Source organism: Canis lupus, chromosome 8, assembly GCF_048164855.1.
Source record: "Canis lupus baileyi chromosome 8, mCanLup2.hap1, whole genome shotgun sequence".
NCBI classification, from domain to species: Eukaryota; Metazoa; Chordata; class Mammalia; order Carnivora; family Canidae; genus Canis; species Canis lupus.
In genome coordinates, this window is record NC_132845.1 from 25,058,785 (window position 1) to 25,074,096 (window position 15,312).

The 15,312-nt window shown below is 37.3% G+C and overlaps 1 protein-coding gene and 1 pseudogene across 4 annotated transcripts in view; one reads left to right on the forward strand and one right to left on the reverse strand.

Annotated features, from left to right (window-relative positions):
- The window catches only part of DPYD (dihydropyrimidine dehydrogenase), a 790,677-nt gene that overhangs the window by 27,644 nt on the left and 747,721 nt on the right, over window positions 1-15,312 (reverse strand). The gene's annotated exons all lie outside the window — the stretch shown is intronic.
- Window positions 1,274-14,692, forward strand: LOC140637711 (AKT-interacting protein pseudogene; annotated as a pseudogene).

Sequence of the window (15,312 nt, forward strand, 5' to 3'; positions counted from 1 at the left end):
CATGGTGCCCAATGGTGTAAATGGTGATACTGGAGCTGGACATGCAAAATACCTGAAAATAATGAAATATAACTATTAGTTTAGTCTGATAAATTTAAGAGTACAAGTTTTGATAAACCATCTGATGTCTGAATCAGTCAAAAGCAATGACAGTTCATGTGTCTTAGTGAAAGTAGAAAGCCAACATTTGCATAGTGGTTAGGGTACTGATTTAGAAGTCAAATTTGCATTAAAATCACAGTTTTATACTCATTAGCTGTGTGACTATAAGCCAATTACTTAACCATTCTGCTACTAATTTTCCTTATCAACGAAATGAGAATGACAGTATCTAACACACGATGTTGATATAAGCATTAAATAGAATAATATTTGTAAAGTGCATGCCTGCCAATTTATTCCCATAAGCCTTAACTGCTTATATTGCATTGTGTCCCATGCTCTGTATTTCCATGTTGGCTCATACATCCCCTCTGTTAGGAAGCCCCTGCCAGTCTTTTTCATCTGGTACATGCCCATTTGGCATTGTAGCCTCAGCTTGGTTTTCATAGCATCTAAGTAATCTCCTTAACTGACTCCCCTCCCTTTACAGTGGCAGGGGCCCCTCGCAGTGCTCCAGGGCGCTGTGGGCATACTCTAACTCCTGCATCTGCCGCACTGCCTTATCACTATTAGCCTATGCCTCTATTGTCTCTGCTGGAGGTCCTAGAAGATTCGTTTTTTGATCCAGCCCATAATAGGGACACAAGATGTTTTTGAAACTTAACAAACGAATGAATGAATACCTTGAATGCATTTTAAAAATCCTGCTGGTTGTTTGAAATGTCAGATAACCTGAAACAATTACTTTCAGAAAGAAATTAATTTACACAAATAGGTCCATTTAACATTAAGATCCTTTGAAGTAAAAAGTACCGGACACTTGAAATGTATTTTAAAAGACAATCTGTGACCTCAAAGAACCTATAGTTAATAATAATGGCAGTACCTTGAGACAAGGGCTGAGGCAGAGGTGACACAGAATGCTAGATGTGCAGTGACAATGTGTACCTAACCCAAGCTGAGGGGTCACAGCTCTTCTAGAAGGGGTGACATCTGAGCTAAGTTCTGAAGGATAGGTTGGCAAACAGTGAAGGTGGAGGTGTGAGGGTCAGGAAAGGGAAAGGAAATCCTCCTGGTGGAAGAAACACCAGGGGGAGAAGGGCCTCACTTTGGAAGAGGTGCTGGAGAGCCAGCAGACTAACCCTGTGCTCTCTGTTTAATCAGATACAAGATGGCAAGGAGTTTCCTCTGTGAAGGGGAAGCAGAGCACATCTTGTTGTGGAACGACCACACTGGAATGTATGTTAGGAAGACTGTCAATCAAGAGGAGAAAATCAACATTAATGGAATGCTAACAGAGGATGAAGGAGTTAAGACCTGCTTTTGGAAGGTGCTGGGCCTGCAAAGACAAGTAGGAGGAGGTGAGTTTTTTGTTTTTTTTTTTTAAAGCAGTTTATGGTTTTGGGAGGAAGGCTGGCTGCAATCTTTGAAACCGAGGGGAGAAAATTATTTTATGCTGAAATATTTAAATGATGCCCTTCAAGTTCCTCTAAAGAAACAAACTTCACTGTTTAAAGTGGTAACCTTTAAAACAAAACCTTTGCTTGGAGTTTGGGAGATGAAGCCCTGTGGCATGGTTTAGGAGAAACAAAAACAAAAAGATGGCCAAACCATGGTGCATGAGGAATGCAGAATTCTGAAGCGGTGGGGAGAAGAGAGAAGAGAGGGGAAAAAGAGCCAATAGAGAAGGAAGAGGGAAGGGACAGAGAGGGAGCAGAGCCTGGTGGTACGAGGGCTGGAGGACTTTAATAAAGAAGAGCTCATATTCAATTTCAAGCTGTTTGTGTTGCTGCAATTGAAATCCTCCTCTCTGACCCTTAAAACTTAAGTCTCCTACAAACTTATACGCCATAGAGAGAAATTTGGAAGAAAATCAGCAAAATAGGCTTGAGTTTCATGGTTGGTTTGGCATATAGCTCAAAGAATAAGAACCAACAAGAAGTAAGATTGAGGGAGATGCAGAATTCAGTGAGAGGGAGAATTTATAGCAGGAAGTGACCTAGAGAATATAATCTCCAGGGATTTGGTAGCAATTTCCAGAAGCAGGGGACTGGGTGATTTCAGCTGACATCTGGGTTCCATAGGCAGTTTTACGGAAGAATAGGATAAGTAAAGGAAGAGATGCACAAACATTGTGATGTAACCCTGATCCAAATGAGCACTTAATTCCAACTAAGAGACTTCCTAGTGAAGGGGAAATTTAAACTGTGATGAAAGATTATAAAAGGGAGAAATAGTATGTGGTGCTGGAAAGGGATGCGAGAGATAAAGGAATGGATGAATAAAAAAACGAAAAATTAAAACAAAACAAAACAAAACAGGATGAACCCATACAGCTAAAATATGATATGTGACTGGGCAATAGCAGGGGATTCAACTGGGGAATCTGCGGAGGGCTCTGAATTCTGGGCAAAGTAGCTTGGATATTTGTTCTTTAGGGTGAAGGGAAACACCAGCTATTTGAAAATACGTGATTAGATCCCTCTGGTGGTGGAAAGATGGGTTGTGGGAGGGAGGATATTTGTGGCAGAAAGAAGATAATGATCCAGAATGTTAGAGACGGGGTTTTGGTAGAAGCAGAAAAGTGAAATGGATGACCTATAAGATTTTTGTTGTTGTTGTTTTAAGAGCCTATGGTACTCTGCAAAATAGAGAAAAATATTGACTACACACCCCGACCCCAACAGTCCAACATTGATCTTCACTCCCACACTGTCCGCTGGCCTCTTCACCCCTACTTTCACAGTGACTTCTGCCTGAAACCACCCAGCTTTCATTCTTTCTGACCCAGAACCTTTCTCTGACACACCTCCCTATCTCTTTGCTGCTCATCTTTCTGCAAATGACCCTTCCTCTCTGAGCATCCCCTGCTCAAACAGAATCTCAAACACCTTCAAAATCACAAAAGAGCTCGTGTTAACTGATAACCGCAGAGGCTGTAAGCTTGCAAAGAGTTACTTCTCAGTCAAAATGAACATGAAATCATGGTGGTGGGCAAGCTGGGCTTAGTTTTTCTTTCCTGGCACTCTGGAGGACACTTACTCATAATCTGTAGGAATGACGAAGTGGGGAGAAGACACGGAGGACATCAACCCCCTCAACAACAGCTGTAGTGGGAGGTGATTAGAAGTTCAAAAAATGAAGGAACTGCCTTGTCAGCATCATCTTCATCAGAATCAGCACATTACCTGAGCATTGCTATACCCTAGGCCCTCTGCAAAGCATGTGAATACATTATCCCTTCTTTACTGCAACCCTGTGAAACGGGGATTGTCCTTGTCCCCTTTACAGATGAGAACACAGTTTCAAGAAGGTTAAGCCACTTGTTCCAACTCTCATCATTACTAAATGGCAGAGCCAGGATTCAAATCCCAGTCTGCCAGATGTCAGAGCCTGTGCTATGCTGTCACTCATGTTTCTTTATAGTCCTTACAAAGCTCTCTATTAGATGAGTATGTAATATATTTTTAAGTGATATGAAGAGGCATATTACACATATAATCCATTCCTTGAAATCTATGCTTTTTTTCTCATTCTACAACCTATGCAAGGAAAAAATGTTTCATACAGTAGACACCATTTTAAAAAAATGCTGAACACATACCATGAAAAATATCTGTATTACTTCAGTCCTGTTTATTATTGGCCTCAAGTTTAATGAGCTCAAGTTAATACAGGTGAAAGGCCAGAGTGTTACATGCAGCAGTTAATGAAATACCATAGAGCTGCTGAGAAAATGATTAGCAGCCAAATGTGAATTTAATATACTTCATCTCAAGGAGCAATGCCCCATGGGAGACATCTTTCCGGGGGAGGCAATATAGGAAATAGCACTTGAGAGTTAGAAGATGGGGCTCTGATCTTTGCCTTGATGTCAGCTTGTTTTGTGACCTATGGGAGCTAGTGACTCCTCTGGTCTCAGTTTTCTCATCTGTAAAATGAGGGGGTCAGACCAGATAATTTGTAAGTTTCTTTTCAGTGATATGTTTTGCATTGTTTTCAAATTAACAGTTAGAAATCTTCAGGGTTTATGGGGCATCTGGGGGGACTCAGTCAGTTAAGCCTCTGACTCTTGATTTTGGCTCAGGTCAGGATATCAGGGTCATGATCAAGCCCCAAGTTGGGCCCTGTGCTCAGTGGAGAATCTGCTTGGGATTCTCTCTCTCTCTCTCTCTGCTCCTCCCTGCTGTTCACTCTCTCTCTAAAATAGATAAATCTTTAAAAAAAAAAAAAAAAGAAATCCTTAGAGTTTATGACCAGGTGGCATCACATCCACAGTTTTATCCACATCACATCTACATCACATCCACATCACATCTACGGAAATATTGGATTGAGTCACAAATTATAACTCTTCCCATCCTATTTACACAATATTCTAAGTCTTTTTACGCTGTAAAATATGGATAATAAGGATAATGTTTATCAAATTCCCAAGGCTGGATGGGAAACTGTTTTAGGCTTTACTGGTGGAAGGTACAACTAAAGATATCGTCTCTATTTTCTAATTATGGAATAATAAAACCTGTGTAAATAATTAAAATAAATAAAATAGTCTTTTAAATGAAGGCTAATATAATCTGTATAAATAGAGGAATGCATACAGATCACAACCAACACTGCACCGTAACTATCTTTACACAGTTTGGTTTAGTTACAACTCACCTGAGAAACGTTCTATACGAAATCAACCACATGCACATTAGAAGTGGACATACGTGATACCAGACATGAAATCACCAAGTCACTAAGACACAGACACACATGTAGATGCGTTTGGCATGTGGTTACAGGATGTTGGAAGAAAATGGATGCTTCTACTAAAGCAGTCCAATGTACCGAGTGATCACTGGGGTGCAGAGACTAAGACACCTGGTCTTTAAGACAAGTCACTTGCTCTCTATGGGCCTCAGTTTTCATTTGTGCAAAATGGAGATTACAATGACCATTTTGCCTCCTTGCTCTTCACAACAACTGTTTGAAATAGGAAGATTCTAATATATCATTAAAACACACAGCTTTTACCATTTGGAAAACTATAAAGCAGTACAGAACCAAAGTGTTATTTTATTATAGTGAGCATAATTTGTATTTATGTAGAATTTTTAAACATCTTTACAATATGAAGATGAAGTGAGTATTCTGCATTATAAAAATGTCATATAAAGATTAGCCTCACACAAACAAAGACCTCCTAAGCTATAGTCCTTCCAATGCCTGTAGGAGGACTTGGATGGAATGATTTGCTTTGGAAATCTACCTTCAAAATGCTACTGTTTTCATGGCTAAATATTGCATAGAATGTCAAGGGCAAAAACCAATGAGGGGAAAATGGAATAAAAATTACCTCATACAATAGGATAGAAGCAGAGAAAAACAGAAAAATGGGGTGATGAGGAAAATGGGACTGCTATAAATATGAGAAAAAGCATTCAGGAGTCAGGCTATATTTGGAGCAAGAGTAGAAGATTAATCAATCTTTTCTATATTTATTCAATATGATACTTAATATTTTCCCTACACAGAAACACCAGGATGACTGCTTTAAGCCTTTTTACCTGAAAGTGTGGTATAGAGCATAAAATATCACATTTTGATCCAATCAAAAACCCTATTTGGAATTATAGTTCAGGACATATTGGAAAAAATGATCATCATTTTGAAAGTCAATTTCTAGGGTTTCTATACTAAGCAGGAGATTTACATTGGAGAGAAAATAAAAGGAAGTGCAAGTTTTTAGTTGAAAGGAAAGAATTTTCTAAGATAATTAATTACCATACTTGTAGGAAGTATTTAACATGGGAAAGAATCTTTCATATGTGTAGCAAAGTGCTCCATAAACAACAGCTTCTGCGTGCAAACATGGAGACACTAGCAAACAACCATAAGATAAAATTCATCTCTGTAACCGGGGTCACTACGGAAGGCAATCATTGCCCCCACAGATTCTGGATTTTCCTCTCTGTCTCTTCCTCATTACTTTCTAAACTATATTACCATTATTTATGCATTCTTTCTTTTTATGAGTGTATCATAAACATTTTGAGGACAGGATACTTTTTGTAGCTGTTTTATCTTCCCCTTAGTTCTTTGTATATAGTTGGCCTAATTAACACAATAACTAATTATAAATTAACTACTGTTAATTTATAATTAGTAATTAATACTAAAGTGTCAGTATATAAAAGCTATACTGACAAGAAATTTCAACTAACCTCGATGTGATCACAGCTTAATGAACAGTAAGTAATGTTCAGTGTAGTCTGAACACTTTTCATACAAAATGTCCAGAAAGGTTCTCTCTCTGCACAATGCTTGGCAAGAATGAGACTCATCTAATGTTTAATGACCAAACAAGTAATTTTTGCCCTCATCCATAATATTACATAAGCCAATCCCTGATAATAACACTTGCTTTAAAATTGTACAATATCCTACAGACTAACACATTTGTAATAATAAGGTATTGCAAGGTATAGTTCCAACAAATCAATTTAGATTCAAGGCTTAGAGCTCAACACAAATAATTTCTTTGTATTTTCCTGGACCTTTGCTTAAAGTTTTCTATCAAGAAAATAATAATGACCAACTATTTCGCTCTCCGGCTTAAAAAAAAAAAAAAAATCAAACAACAGAATCAAACAGAAACCAAAAAAAAAAAAAGTCAAACAACAAAAAATATTTGTAGGCCACAGTTCTTAAGAAGCCATTATTTTATTGAAAATGTACTTTGAACAATTGTGAATCTAGGTAATTATTGCATTAGATCAAACATCAAGCTTCTGGAAACAATAACTCACTTGACTTCTGTGGGCTTCATGCAGGCCCTATGGTCAATAGTCCATGCTGATGGTACTTAGACACTCCTGCTCTTGACTGCCAAAGTCTATTATAAAGATGAGCCTCATGTTTGGCAATGGCTAATACTACAAAATGAAAACAGCAGTCAAAGAAACTGGCCATTAGGCTTGGAGAAGAATAATCTGTACATAATTTTCTCAGCAAGCTTCATCAGATATCTGCCAGTTGGTGAACATTGCATGTCCCGAGAGGTATTAGGACCAAACTCTAAAACTAAATAACATAGTTAACAGTACTTCCAGTTTTAGAAATTATTTTTGTATATTGTCTGATTTAATTTCCACAATAACAGAATTATTATAATATTGATGAAACCTGAGGCCCACAGATATGGTGAGTACACGAAGCCCAGTGCCACGTAATGGTAATGGCAGAGCACACCCAAACCTAGGTCTCTCACCTCCAAGCCTCTCACCTTCTCCTCTACATTGACTGGCTGGGTCCTTTCTGAGCTGTTTGGCTGTTATTTCATATAAAGTTACTGTATGATTTTTGATGCTTTAGGAGAAGATACCAAGGAGAAGCTCTAATAAGATGTGTTCTTATGAAAGACTCAGTCTATGCACTAAGCAGTGAAGACATAATAGGGGGCAAAACAGATATGATCCCTATCCTCAGGGAGTTTGCAGTATAGTTTGTAATGTAATGGGATTAAACATAAATAATCCTACAAAAACATATGCAACATTTATCACAATTTTTGATGATACACATTTATCTGATCATTTAAGATCAAATCCTATCACACAACCTCTAACCCTATCTCATATCCAACAGGTGAAATCAATGCCCATATATAACCCAATCATCCAATCTGTCCATATTTACACTTGAAAACTGAAGACGCTACAGAGCACAACTGCTCCCTGCACAACTCTGCGACCATGATTTCAAGTGACATTCACTAGTGCCAACAAGCCTTGCTGTGTTACTACATGGCTCATCAGCTTTCTCACTCTACCTAGGGACAGTTTTATATCTTCTTGCTCCTAAACTCTAAAGGGCTACCCCTTTTCATTCTCATTTGAGGATCTGGTCTCACATTATCGGTGTTAAAAATACTGAAGTAACTTTTCTATTCTGAATTTTATAAATCTCTCTCATCTGTACTATCACCCCCTATCTTTTCTTCTGTTATGATGGGAAGCGTCCTGGTTCTTTCAAAAGATCCACTGAGGGCTCTTTCTTCTATACATCTGATCACATGAAGGAATTTGCTTCTTTAATTTTTATCTCTTACCATCCCCTGATTCACTCTCATTTTCTTATTATTTCTGTTAACGCACAAATATGCTTTAATCTCTCCCATCCTAAACACAAATACAGAAAACAAATAAAAGAACTCTGTCTCTGCAACCACTTCCCTGCATCCTCATTTACCTATTTCCCTTCAAACCTCTCTTAAGCACTGCTAGTAGTGTCTGTCCTCCCACCCTCACTTCCCATTCACTCCTCAGTTATTCAGAGCAGGAATTTGTCCTCCATTCTCAGCCACAGAAATGCTGTGGTGATGGGGCCAACAACAACCTTTATTTTGTAAATCATATGGCCATACTTTTGTGCTCATTTTACTTTCCCAGCAGCATTCAAACTAGATGATCCCTCCTTCCTTCTTAAAATACTATCCTACTCTTTTCCTACATCATTTCTGTATCTTCTTTATTGGGTAAATCTTTTTTTCTGAAACCTATAGGTTGGAATAACCAAGGCTCAGTCCTAGACACTCTTTTTTCCCCATTGCCAGCATACTCTTTCCAAGTGATCTGATCTTATCTAATGGCTTTAAATACCATTTTTTAAGCTATGGCTTTCAAATTTACAACTCCAGTTCTGTTCTTCATACTGAGCTCTAGACTCTTACATCCAGTGACTTAATTAACATTTAATTAGATGTTGAAAAGTGATCTCAAACTTAACATGTCTTAGGTAGATCCCTTGTTATTTCACTCCAAATCTTCCTCTCCCAAACTTCCCTATTTCAGTTAATGGAATAACTGCTGACCCATTTGCTTAAGTCAAAAACCTAGGGCTGGTCTGGATTTCATTTTTTCCTCTTATTTTCCTCTCTAGCGCCAATCCTTCAGCAAAACTATGCTCACAACAATCTTAAATGTCCCCCACTTCTCACCATCTCCATTGATATGGCTCTAGTCCAAGGCTCCACTGTCTCTTACCAGAAACACTGCAGTAGCCTCCTAACTGATTTGCCTTTCTCTTTTGACTCACTATAATGTATTCTCCACATAGTAGCCAGAGCAATTGTCTTAAATAGAAATGAGAACATGTCACTCCTCTGCTTAAAATTCTCCAATGATTTCCCAATGTACTTAAAATAAAATCTAAAAGCTTTGCAATGACTGCAGGCTTATCTGGCTCCTGCCTACCTCTTCAATTTTATTTTTTACCACTCTCCTCTTAATTTACTATACTGCAACCATACTCATGTACTTCTTTCTGTTCTCAAAAAGTCTTAGGGCCTTTATACTGAAAGTAGATCCTCCAACTCATACTCTGTATATCTCCCTTTTGATAATCATCATATTCTTTATTCACTTATTTTGTATCTCCATCCTTTCTAGAAGATATGAGCTACCAGAATGGGATATTCATAAATTTTGTTCACTGATGTTTCCTTAGACCTTTTAAGAATAGTTGGCCCATTATACGTTCCTAAATGAACGAATGTTTGAGTAACAGTATATTTAGGATAAACAGTGCAGTCCTTGATGTTGGCTTTCAACCTGGGTTCCATTATGTACTGGGCTTTGGACCTGGTCAAATTTTGTTTTACGTTTAAGATCTCTGTTGCCTCATTCATAAAATGGGAATAACATTTCATAGGGTTGTAATAAGGATTATATAATTTTATATAAAGTATATAAAATGAAGCCAGAGCTTGGTAAACATTAGGCACTTATTATAATGCTAGTCCTTATCATCAGCATTATTTTTATATAAATCCTTGGAACATGTTATAGTTTTCTTTCTATTATTAACTTACATATGCTTTAGCACATTTTGCGATGTGCTTAATATGCTAAAGTAAACATTCCCCCGCCCTCCCATAAACCCTTTTTTCCAGACTTTATAAGGAAAATCAATGGCTTAAGCATGTTTTACATGATGGAGAATTGTTTATTTCACATTTAGACTGCATACACTCCATAAAGTAAGAATTACTCACATAGTTATATAATTTTATGCTCCACATGTTTAAATAAGTAAAATTACGAAAATGAAGATTTGATAGTTGAGAAGTAAATGTAAACACTAGTTCTTAAAGAATGAAAGCAAGACCATTCTGTAGCCTAAAGTAAATGCTGTCATTGGTGGGGGTTGGGGAAAGATGCTACGATCTGAGCCCATTACCGTGCTACTTCATGAACATCTGGCAGTCTGTCACTTCACAGGCAACAACATCTTCTCTAAACAGAATAGACTTGAATTCATCAGGGATTCCCATAGTACAGTATATGCTTAACTTAAGTACCTGCTTTCCGTGATTTCCATAGATTATCATATTCATGACACTGTGGAGTGAAAGCATTCTTCTCACTCTCTAACCAGAACATGAAAAAGAAATTAAAACATTGGCAGGCACTTTGTCTCCAGTTTGTTGGACAAGTAAGAAAAGGATTTTCCACCCATTTATGTAAATGAAATTCTGTCAACTTAGAGCATTTTAACAAAGATGACAGCCGCCTGTCTATTAATAAATACCTGACAGGATAACAATTACAATTGTGGTTGACTGTTTTTCTTTCTATAAATGTAGGTCAGTGGGTATTTTAAAATAATTTATTTAAAATAAATTTGCAAACCCCAATAACTTTTACCCTCATCTCTATTAACCGAGAAAGAAATTTTAACATGTGCATTTTTGCCTTCTTAATAGTGGTTTTAGAAGATTATGGCCAAATCCCTTTAAATACATATAACTATGTTATTATATATGTGTGCGCTTACTCTGTGTATACACACACGCATACATATAAAGACATGTAAGACATCCACACTTGGATCCAATATTTTGAATTCTGTAGAAAGACTTATAGGCTCTCTGTTATCCAGAAGTAGTTATTCAGATTAGGGATTATCTTTGTGCTACTTTTTCTTTCTTACTTTGGATTGTATTCATTGCTGACTATCAGAAAGGAAGAATAAGAATATGTAACCAATTAATTAATCTGGCTACCCATCAAATTTTGGGAATATGTTTAGTAGAGAAAGAAGTGAATTCAATGAATAAATTGAGTTTTGAGGGATTATATATGGAATTCATTAATCCACTCTAGCCCAAAGCCCCATTAGTTAGATTTCAGAAAGTGACTTTCTGAACAGGATTAGGATAAGATTTTGAATTTTTTGTGAAATAACTTTCCGAGACAATGTGTTTTTCTCTGTTTACTGGAGTTTGGGAGAGGATCTACACTGATGTATTAGTATGCCAGTTAAAGTACTCCCCAAACAGTGAATTGTTTTATCTTTATCTACTACAAATTGAAAACACAACATTGTATTTCATCACATTTAAGATGTCACTATACATCGCTTTTATGCATATAGTAAGAGGAAAATTATAAGCAAAATAAATTTTTAAAATTATTATTAAAACTTCTAGATATTTAGAATCTGTTAAAGAGAAATTAATTGCAAGACATCCTGAAAAAAATTCATGTCTTAGAATGGAAGAAATATAGTATGTTCCTCAAATACTGACTGGTTCATTTCTAGGTTTTTTTCTCATCATTGTCAGCAGCCATAATATAGTATCTCATTATTCCAAGAGCAATGCTATGTGAAAATTACATCATCATTCCTAAAATCCTATTTGTAAATAAAAGTCCAAATTTTAGAAGTATAAAACAACAGCACCAAAATTACCATCAACAAAAGCAGGGAATAAACATTGTTCTACTTCCAGCTGTATCCCAGAAATCAATGTGAGTAACTGAAGGAAAAAAGCAGAGAGGAGTAGTTAATTGGATGTTTCTGATTTGAGTTGACTCTAGATGTGAATGCTTCCAAGATAGATGTCTGTTGTTTCTTGAATTCCATACTCCCTATATCTCCTCTATAGATAGATAGTGCCAATTTTTAAAACTGAAGAATATGTAAAATATGTATTTGCATTTATATCTTCTAAGGTGATTTTTGGAGAAAATTTCACAAATAACATTGTTCCTTCAAAGAAAACCATGATACCATTTTTTAAGAGCACAATTTACCTCTTGAATTTCTGGATGAAGGTCTTTGCATGAGGTAAATATCGGAGCAGTTGACAGGCTTAGTTATTTCTAGGAAAAATTTCTGTTGATCATCGTGCAGGGATTAATTCAAGCACTGCTCTTTTGAGATACTTTTTCTAGGACAGAATAAGCCACACAGAGAAAGATATCCAGACAATGTCAAAAGATACAGCATCATTATGCCATTTAATGGCTGATGTGGGTTACGTCAGCCAGTCCTAGGAAAGTGGGTTTTCCCTGAATAAGAATGATTCAAAAAGATAATGTCGTGTTTTATTAGAATCTATAAAATCATAAGCAAATACCATATATTCCTGTTAGTCATCCAATGATGGAATTGTATATATGATGGCACTAATGGATTCCTTAAATGCAAATTACTGCCAAATTCCTAAGTAAACTGTCCCCTGCTTCAGAGACATTATAATCCATCTCTTATGTCAGATGGACTGAGAGACTTAGCCTTCTGATCACATAGGCTTTACTGCTTTTCTTCATTCATCTCCCACACTCAGTAATCCTTTTACTTCTCCTTTCTAAGTTTATAATTTAAATGCAATCTATTCATTTATCGAAAAAGAGACCCTAGTTTAAATGGGATGTCTTTGATTTACGGCTAAAGAAGCCGTTACTGGTTATACAATGGTCTGAATCCTATTACACATATAACAATCTGGGGAGCCTCATTCCCTACTTGCCTTCACCAATGTTTTGTGTCAACACACAGAATTAAGGCTGGCTACTAGCTTTGGGGTCCTCTCCTGCTCTGACTTCTTTCATAGTCTTGCATTTTATGTTTGAGAGAAAAGTCCTCAAGGAGCAGAACTGGCTGTATTAAGTTCTCTGGTTTTTCATCAAAATGGATTTTGATTTTATTATTTAAAAAATTTAAAATAGCAGATTGGCTAAATTGGCATTAATTTCTCAAAATCCTAGATGGCCATTAAAAAGAAAATCATATTTGGCAGTTTTGTAAGAAGTATAGAAAATTCTTACATAATATATTTTTGGGTGGAGAAATAAAAAGCAGAATTAGACCATTATATGCAGTATTACAACTTAAGAAATCATTGTTTTTATATGTATATACATCCCTGCATACACAATTTGTGGATTAAATAAGAACATTTTTGATTGGCTGGTGATGTCTTTTGTAGGCCAGTCTTTTTAAGTAGAAGTCAATGAGTATGGCAGAAGTTTCACTAGAATAATGAAACCAGTTTGTAAAAATATGAAAAAAAAAGACTGTATGTAGATTAGAGGTGGTAGTGGCAAATACACTGATGTTGGAAAAATAAGTTGTCAGTAAGGGAGTTAGAAGATCTGTAAACAACAGTTGGTGAGAGAGAGTGAAAGCTGGGATTTTATAAGCTTTTAAGACCCGTTAAAGGTACTATCTACTTCACAAGCATTTAAAATTGGGCACTGATGTGAGTGATTTGCATTATCCTACCTCCTACTCCTGACAGTCTTTCAAGGCCGGAGTCAGCCCCTGTTTAGCTGGAAGGAAACCAAGGCTGGGGAGCAGTGAAGTGAATTCTGAAGACAAAAGAGTTTGATGACACAGATTACTAATTTTTTTTGTTTGTAGTCCACATCATGAACCATTTGTGGTCCATTTGTGGAGCATGTCCACAGCCCTGTATGCAAATGACCTGACGATGAAAAGAAGATATTAACAGAGGTTGTGATAATTAGTCCTCCATGTGCTGCTCCAAAGAAACAGCTGCCTTCTGTTCCCCAAAATGCTTTGCTCATAACTAGGCCGACATCTCCTGTCCCAGCAACACCCTCAATGAATGGCACACATGCTTCTTATGAACCTTCCACCTGGAATATACTTTTCTTGCAGAATTTACCATGGTTGTGAAGCAGAAGTTACCAAGTATCTATGCAGAGTCACCTTCTCGCTCTGCATTAATGTGGTTCGAAGCAATATTCATACAGCATGGACTTTATCAAGATGCTGTAGTTAAGTTTACATTCCCATTAACAACCTAGATGGTGAATGTCCGCGCTTGGTGCTAGATATTCCCATCTTTCACCTGCTGGTCGATCCCACCTCAGATGAACTGGCTGTGAAGAGCGCATTTGCAAACTGGAAGTGGAACCACGATCATATTTGGCAAGTATTCATGTATGTGAGGAAAATTTTCTACAAGACTGATACACCAGCCCCCTGAACCAGAGGCCATGGTACTATATGTAAAAGATATTCAGCTTCTTCAAAGTAAAGTGGTTGACAGTGCTGAAGTACGCAGTGCTTGTGTGTTTGACCAACCTAAGATATAAGACCTCTATGCAATTAGCTTTCCCCCGGGGAAGCCTTCTGTACATGATGAGGCCAGAGGGGAGATGCTAGCTCAGAAGAAGAAGCCTGAAAAAACAGGACAATAAAAGTTCATGTTGCTGGCCTGTTGTGGGTAAAGCCTGGTTCAGTATAACCTTTCATTACGGAAGAGAAAACAGTAGCAACTTAAGGTGCTGGTGAATCTGGTGCCCCATACACTTTCCTGCAGGGCTGGGCTCGAGTTAAAGCTGACCAATGATGAAGGGACTGACTGAAGAGTAGCACTGTGTGAATGAGGGCTGGTGTTGGTGTTGTCCATGATGCTTAGGCTCTACCAGCCGGTTTGGGAAGCCTCTCTTCAGGTAATGGATTACTTCTGTCAGGGTGTCATTTAGGGTGGTTATTGAATTCATACTCTACATTATTGAGGATCTTGAGGCTTAAAATTTATTATTTATTTATTTATTCATTCATTCATTTAAGAGGGGGGAGGGGCAGAGGAAGAGGGAGAGAATCTTAAGCAGACTCCACTTAGGGTTATTATTGCCCACGCGTGGAGCCAAACGTGGGGCTCGATCTCACGACTCTGTGATCATGACCTGAGCCAAAATCAAGAGTTAGATGCTTAACTGGCTTAGCTATCCAGGCGCCCCACGCTTGAGGCTTAAATATTCTCTGAATATAGTTCTAAAAGTAAGGTACATTCACTTAAACTAATAGAGGAGACACAGTTCAGCATTATCTAATGATTTTTAAATCAGTGACTTCAGTTGTACATATGTTAGTGTATAGAGAAGAGAAGCAAAGTGC